We start from the raw sequence: 8,079 nt of genomic DNA on the forward strand, positions 1-8,079 counted from the left end.
CTTGCATGTTGATGTCCTACCATGGAAACCCATGTTGTGAGCCTTGGTTCTGAATGTTTTTCTGCAGATTCGTGTTCCAGTTGATGCCTAGAACATAGCATTCAACATGTCGGCTGATGAATGACAGTTTTTACATATTATCATTCGCAGCATCCTACGGTCACTTTGGCATGTGTGGTGAGTCATTCAATGTGGTAGCACTTGCAGTTGCGCTATCATCTTAGTATGGCATCACTGATTGTTGGCCTGAGATGGCCATATTTGTCAACAATTTGCTGAAGAGATAGGCCTGCAACATGGCATCCTATTACAGTGCCTCTTTCAAACTCCATCAGTTCCCTTTTTGCAGCATTTCACCCAGACACAGTTGCACTGACTTGGGAGTATCATATTCCTTCAATTTATACCAGCTACAAACACGTGACTCATTACATGGCACAATTCACCTTGCCTGTAGGGATGTGTGTTAACTTCTTTTCAAGCAATGTATATATCAAGAGGAGAATTGTTTAAGGATCAAAACAAGATAACCAGGAGGAGACTTCCACATAGCCTGGTTGCTCAGACTCAGCATCCAACTATCACCTTGTAGCATGACCAGTGATTAGGTACCCATCCAGATGATGCCTAACAAACCAGGATGAGCTAGCAGTTTGGGATTTGCCAGCCAAATTATATCTGTACTTACATTAAACCGCTGACATATTTCAGAGTGTGCCATAAACAAATGGAATGCTATCTGGACAGTTCTCCATTTAAACAATGCACATGTTTTTTTTTGTCAGAGAACCAGAGGGAACGGCAAAAGTCAGCTATCATACATAACAGAATTTAAGACAGGCATCAGCAACTGAAGAAGTATCAGCAAAAAAAAAAAAAAAGTCATACTAGCAAAAGAATGAGAAAGGTACTGCTGTATCAACATAAGTGATGTTACCAGAATTAAGACTAAATCAGGTGAAATACTGTAAAAACCTTTGGACCTGTTTTTCATTTTGAAATTTGCCACATTACTCTGCTTGATGCTGGCAGCCATTCAAGAAGTTCATCTTTGTGTTAAGTGTTGAATTTCAAAATGAGAAATTGGACAATGCTCCTCTAAAGATAGAGAAATTTTTCAAATCATTAGAGAATGTAACTGATGTCAAGGTGTAGCTGGTTCTTGTTAGAACCTAAACTGCTATATAGGAAATGATTCCCATACACTTATATAGACATGCTTTCAGAGGGTATAAGGAAAAGGGCAAAGCTAACAATAAGTACCTGCTGCATTTCTGTTGAGAACATGGATTGGTCGTTACTAACACCATGATCCAGCATAAAGATATGCATAAATCCACATCGAGAGAACACACAAGGAATAAGGAAAGTTTTATGAACTGTCATTTTTGATAGTGATTTGTATTTCTAACTAGTTCAGGATACAAGAATTTATGCAAAGGATTTGAAAAATATATATCATATTTGTTGGGGGGGGGGGGGAATGTACATTTTTTTTAAATTAAAAATTAAGCAACTTCCACAGTTAAACTGTAGAAGCCAATATAAAAGCAGTTAGATAGAAAATAAATTTGAAAATATGGACTAAATGGCAAAATCAGGGGATTGAGGGACTGATTCAGCCAGGAATATGTATGATGAAGTTATTTGCAAGAAAAGAAAAATTGTAACTTCATGGTGGATTCAAGAAGTTAGTCCTTTAAAAATAGACATCTTTTCAAAAGTTCAATACATTCCACTACTTAATGTAGAAAACCTGAAGACAGAAAGAATCAGATATTGAGGGAAAAGAAAAATTTAACGTTGGCTGCATTATCTAATTCAACCAGGTTAGAAGGGTCTATTTCAGATGGAGTCGAATGCCAATCATTTAGCAATAATATCCAAGAACTGAATTTTCTCATCCTCCAAACTGGCCGAAGTGGATAAAATTCTCGGATTACCTTTAGGATTTTCATGGATCAAAACATGACATGATGAGTGGCATTCTGCCTTTCATCATGTAATATTTGGTAATATTACCAAAAAAAAAAAAGCATTTCTTTTTCTAGGGTTGATATAAGATTTATATGCAATAATTGATAACCATTTTCCATTTTGTTTTTTGTGTGGGAGGGAAAAATGTATTTTAGAATGGCAGTTTATCTTATTTTGTTTTGCCATTAATAGCAAACTATAATTATAAAAGAACTAGAAATATAAAAAAAAATATTGTGTTTAGCCTATCTTTATTTAAAATTACAGCCACACTGCATATGCTATACAGAACTGTTTGTTTCATGTTGCCTAGTAGCACTGGTTTATCATGAAACAGTTATTATTGATGCCAACTATTTTTGGTAATACACACACTGACAAAGAAATTAGCACACCAAGAAGGAAGCATAGGATTCAGCTGAAATTTTATTGGTGTAATGATACAGGTGAGTGATGGGCATGATGGCAAAAACAGACAACTTGAAGGACAATTACAAAGGGATCTGTGGTACGCAATCCAGTCATCAATAGCCCGTTGCACCACCTCATGTGGCATTACATGCTACAATACGGTTGGGCGTGGTGACGAACAGATGCCTGATGTTGTCCTCTGGCAGACTGGCCCACACGTGTGTTGGATGCTGTGCTCCAAATCCCGGATATTGTGGCACGGTGGGAGCTGGCGTGTCAGCTGCTCCCAAACATGCTCGATAGGGGACAAGTCCGGGGAACGGGCAGGCCATGGGAGTGTCTGTACATGACGTAGGCAGGCCTGGGCAACCTGAGCCGTGTGCAGACAGACATTATCCTGCTGGTATAGTGCTCCTGGTATCCCGGCCAGGAATGGGAGAACGTGGGCCATAGGATGTCGTCCACATACCGCTGCCCCGTCAATGCACCACGTACAACTATGATGGGTGATCGGCTTTCGTAGGTTATGGCTCCCCAGACCATAATGCCTGCAGTGCGGGAGGTGTGGCGCTCGATAGCGAGGTCGGGATTGTGTCCTTGACCAGGGGTCCTCCACACCCGGACACGATGATCATCTGTCCCCAAGATGAAGTGGCACTCATCGCTGAACACCACACGTCGCCAGTCTGTGGCATTCCATGTCACTCTCGCCTGGCACCACTGCAAACGGAGTCTGCAGTGTAAATGGGAGCACACGTAAAGGGCACTGGGATCATAGATTCGCCTCTGCGAGGCATCAGGAAATGGTTCACGGGCACACATGAGCCTCTACATCTGCCTGTATAGTGGACCAGGTCACCGTGGGATCCCTCTGTGCTTGTGGCACGATCCGTCGATCCCCTCTAGCATTGGTCCTGATCCGACTGGTGCCACTCTGCCGTGTGACATTGCCGGAACATGTCCACAGCTCCCAACACTATCGGACAGTATGGTCAGAACAGTTCATGTGCACGCCTATACGGCGTGCTGACCACCCTCCAGTTTTCAGGCCGATGATCATGCCTCTGTCAAAGTCCGTAAGTTGCTTAAATCGAAGTCTCTGGTGTCTACCCAGCATTATTGTCACTCTGTACTCTAGCTTGTGTTGGCCAGTGCTTTTCGCTTTAATCGGCTATCGACTACACGCCAGCTTTATAAGGTTACCGGTCCCTGCTTGCAGCGCCACCACAGGGTGTGTGTGGGCATGTGCAATCACACCAAACGTGGATCATTTGCATACCACCCCGCACTCTAGCTATTTGCTTAGTTTCGCCATTGTACCATGTTTTCTTCCAGGTGTGCTAATTTCTTTGTCTCTGTGTGTGTACATCTGTTTTTTTGTCCCCCTCAGATAAAATATAAAAAAAAAATAACATTTTAGAATGGAAGTTTCTCTTATTTTGTCCTGCCATTAACCACCCTACCAGCTGAGGTGTATGAAATATTGAGTCTAAATAGCACTTATCTGTGTTATTCAATAGGTGTTACAGAATCGTATCCAGATTTAACTGGACGTCTATAGATGTCATGGCCGGTTGCAGGGTTAATAAACTATAAACAAAAGGTCTATGAACAAAAATATATTTTATGTCTTTAGTTTATCTATTTAAAATTACAGCCACACATATATCATAGGGAACCTATGCATTTCATGCTGCTTAGCAGGGCTAGCTCTGAAGCACGCTACTAAGGTGAGTAATCTGCTTAAGGGTTCTCCGGAGTCTGAACAATTATCACACTTAATGGAGATAATCAATGTCCACTTCTTCATGAAGAATATTATATCCATCCACATAGCTATAATCTACCCAGGTCTCATTTATTCAGACAATTGGGGAGCGAATAAACTTCATCAATGTAACAATTTTATTCCACTTATTTCGGATTGTTCTGGAATTAGTAAATAAACAAATCATTTTTGTTTCTATAAGTTGCATAAATGTATACAAAGAGAGAAAACCATAAAGAATATAGAGAACTAGAAGACCATCCATGGAAGTTGTGTAAGTGTAGCAAATATATGCGAACCAGATTTTTTGCATCGAGAGTGGTGAGTGGAATGGAGTGCCAGAATTGGTTGAGTTTCCTGATGGTGAATGGATTCAAGGAAAGGTATGATAGGATTTGTGTGTATGGTGGTTAATTTAGGTCTCCCACGACGAGTCTACAGACTCCATGGAGATGCTGTAAAATAATAACCAAAGAGATATTTGGGAAGATCGTAGGCCATATTTCACCATTTAGTCACTTCTGTGGTAAGAAGTTTATTGTGATGTTGCTTATTTTTTGCATGAGTGCATTTTCATTTGAGCCGTGGGTTTTTCTTTATTTAATTTATTTTTATAGTTTCATTAATTAACCAGTAATAGAAAAAATTAAAAAATATAAACACAAATGGATGGAACACGTTCAAAGAATGAAAACAGAAATATTACCAAAACAAGCCTTAAAGTACAAGCCATTAGGAAAAAGAAAACCAGGACGTCCTCTTAAACGATTCAGCGATGACTTCTAAGGCTGGAACAGGTCATGCTAGGCCTAAATCCTTGATATGCATGATGATGATGAATTAACTAAGGCTGGAAAAATTTTCAAAGAAAAACATCTTGCCATTTTATACATAAAATTAAATCATTTAAATAAGAACTTCAAGTAAGTTGGTAAGAAGTTTATTGTGATGTTGCTTATTTTTTGCATGAGTGCATTTTCATTTGAGCCGTGGGTTTTTCTTTATTTAATTTATTTTTATAGTTTCATTAATTAACCAGTAATAGAAAAAATTAAAAAATATAAACACAAATGGATGGAACACGTTCAAAGAATGAAAACAGAAATATTACCAAAACAAGCCTTAAAGTACAAGCCATTAGGAAAAAGAAAACCAGGACGTCCTCTTAAACGATTCAGCGATGACTTCTAAGGCTGGAACAGGTCATGCTAGGCCTAAATCCTTGATATGCATGATGATGATGAATTAACTAAGGCTGGAAAAATTTTCAAAGAAAAACATCTTGCCATTTTATACATAAAATTAAATCATTTAAATAAGAACTTCAAGTAAGTTGGAAAGACTGAGATAAAAGCAGCATTTTTCTTTTTAAGTCATTAGCATTTTTATTTTTTCAAAAGAACATGAAATGAATTGGAGAGAACATATAAAAAGAATGCAGGAGGGAAGGCTACCAAAAGAAGTAAAGTATAAACCAAAGGGGGGTGAAAAGACAGGAGTACCAAGAAAGAGGAAGAAAGTATAGTTCTTAGGATGGCAATACCAACTTTCAAGATATAGGTGTTTAGCCTATATCTTGAAAGATTCCCTAACCTTTTATTTTCAACAGAAGTCCACAAAGTTATTTAAAGCCAACTGATTCTGTTACTTTTGTATTTATTTTTTAAAGATAGATTAGTATTAGATTTTACCATTAGCGGCGACCGATTTTGATCCTCGAGAACAGGTGTACTAGCCAGAATCCTAAGTCATTAATAGACATAATACATTGTCCTGTTTACCTTCTCTTATTATTATACAAGTATCTCCATATAGTCAGAAGCCTTCTGCAGGCAAACTCAATATTTGCACAATATATATTCTCTCTTCTTAAACATATTTATTGACTGATGGAGCACATATCCACCTCTATCAGCGAATTCTGCCCATTCGTTATCCTTCAAGCAAAAAATATAATCCTGTCAGTTCATGAAACCCACTGACCCTCAATGTGCAACAATCTTTGTCAATCATCAGGATGCCAGCCACAATTTCTTCGCTTCCATGGAATTGAGGTGTCCATCTCTACCGCAGGAATCGAAATGTTGCCTTATTGAAATCTTATAAGAACAATAACTTCTCTAGCCCTGCTTGATAGTTTATTCTTCAGCAACCAAGTAATCTGATCTGCTCTGGAAAAACTTATTGGGATTATATTGATCAAGTGTATATAATAAACAACTAAGTTATTCCAACTAGTTTCACCAACTAAGTGTTGGCATCTTCAGGGTACATAACTGATGTAAGGCACTAAAAAGTAAAAAACTGTTACAAACTAAAATCAACCGATTCCAATTATATTAAAGAACAGAGCGCATACAATACATTCATAGAGCGTGGATGATTTCACTTGTTATTTAGGAACGTTCTATAGTTGGCACTATAATATAATTCAGTTCTGGCGAGTTGAAGGATCTGATAAGAGTTTTCCAGATCACGGGCAAGATTAGTCATTGGTTCCTGTTAAGGTTTTGTGTACAGCGGGCAACTGTTGTGGCCTCCTTAAAAATTCGGGAGCGGAAGACCTCCATGTAAGGAATTGTGCTTCTATGGTATGGTTCGTTCTTGAGAAATGAAACGCTAACCCCGATTTTTCTTCTCTGTTATTGACGTCACCTATATGTTCTTTTTGCCTGATTTCAAGGCACCTTGAAGTTTGGCCGATGTAATTCAAGCTGCAGGAGCATGGTATGTTATAAACTCCAGTATATTTGGAGAAAGGGTGGCTATCTTTTGGTGATCATAAGAATTGCCTAATCGTTTCTGTCAGTTTAAAGGCCACTCTTATTTTATGTGGTTTAAGGAGTCTAGCAATCTCATTAGAAACTGTCCCTAAGTATGGAATGACGATGGTAGAAATATAACGTGCATCATCTTGTTGTCTTTGTCGGGGTTCAGAGAAAAGTATCTTGTGGACGAGTCTTCGAGGTAATCCATTCATGGTAAGGTTGGTGGATATCAGGGATAGTTCTTCCCGGAGGTCTTATTGATCTGTTGTAAGGAGAGAGGCACGGTTCTTCAACATATGTACAATACTAAGTTTCTGAGAAATGTGGTGTGAGAAAGTGAAATGTAAATAACGTCCTGTATTGGTAGTCTTGCGGTAAATTGAGAGGTTGATACAACCATTCGGAAGCTTCTTAATTAGTGTCCAGAAATAATTGGTTATCGTCAAGTTCTAGAGTGAATTTGATTGTGTGGTCTGGAGTTGATTTTCTTAAGAAAGTCGAACAGGTCCTTTTTTGTGTGGTTCCAAACGATAATGATATCCACGTATCTCCACCATACTGTGGGTTTAGGGTCTGTTTGAGTTAAGATTTTACTTTCAAAATCCTCCATAAAGAGATCAGCACAAGATGGAGAGAGGGATCTACCCATTACAAGGCCAGTCTATTGCTGATATATGGTTTTATTCCATAAGAAAAAGTTTGATGTTAAACAATGACAGAACAGAGAAGTAATGTCTTGTGGGAGCAAACTTCCTAAAATGTTGATCACTTCCTCCACAGGGATGTTAATGAATAGAGATGTAACATCCAGGCTGCCGAGTAAGTCCTTATTGGAGATAGAGATGTTGTTCAGTTTCTCAACGAAATGTTGCGAATTATGGATGTGAGGTTTGAGGAGGCCTGTCAGATGTTTAGATAACAGATAAGTTGGCGAATTGATTCCATCCACAATCAAGCGTAGTGGTATTCCATGTTTGTGTACCTTAGGAGCGCCATATAGTCTTGGTGTTAGTGGATGCATGGATTTTAATCTTCGTTTTAAGTGTATAGACCAGTTGTCCATATGACGTATTAAATCGTTGGTATCATTGTGGTTCTTTAGTGTTGGGTCTGTGACTAGGACATGGTAGGTTGATCTATCCGACAATAAGCTGT

This window comes from Typopeltis vanoorti, chromosome 5 (genome assembly GCF_054136105.1).
Source record: "Typopeltis vanoorti isolate ZY-2024b chromosome 5, IOZ_Tvanoo_1.0, whole genome shotgun sequence".
NCBI lineage: Eukaryota > Metazoa > Arthropoda > Arachnida > Uropygi > Thelyphonidae > Typopeltis > Typopeltis vanoorti.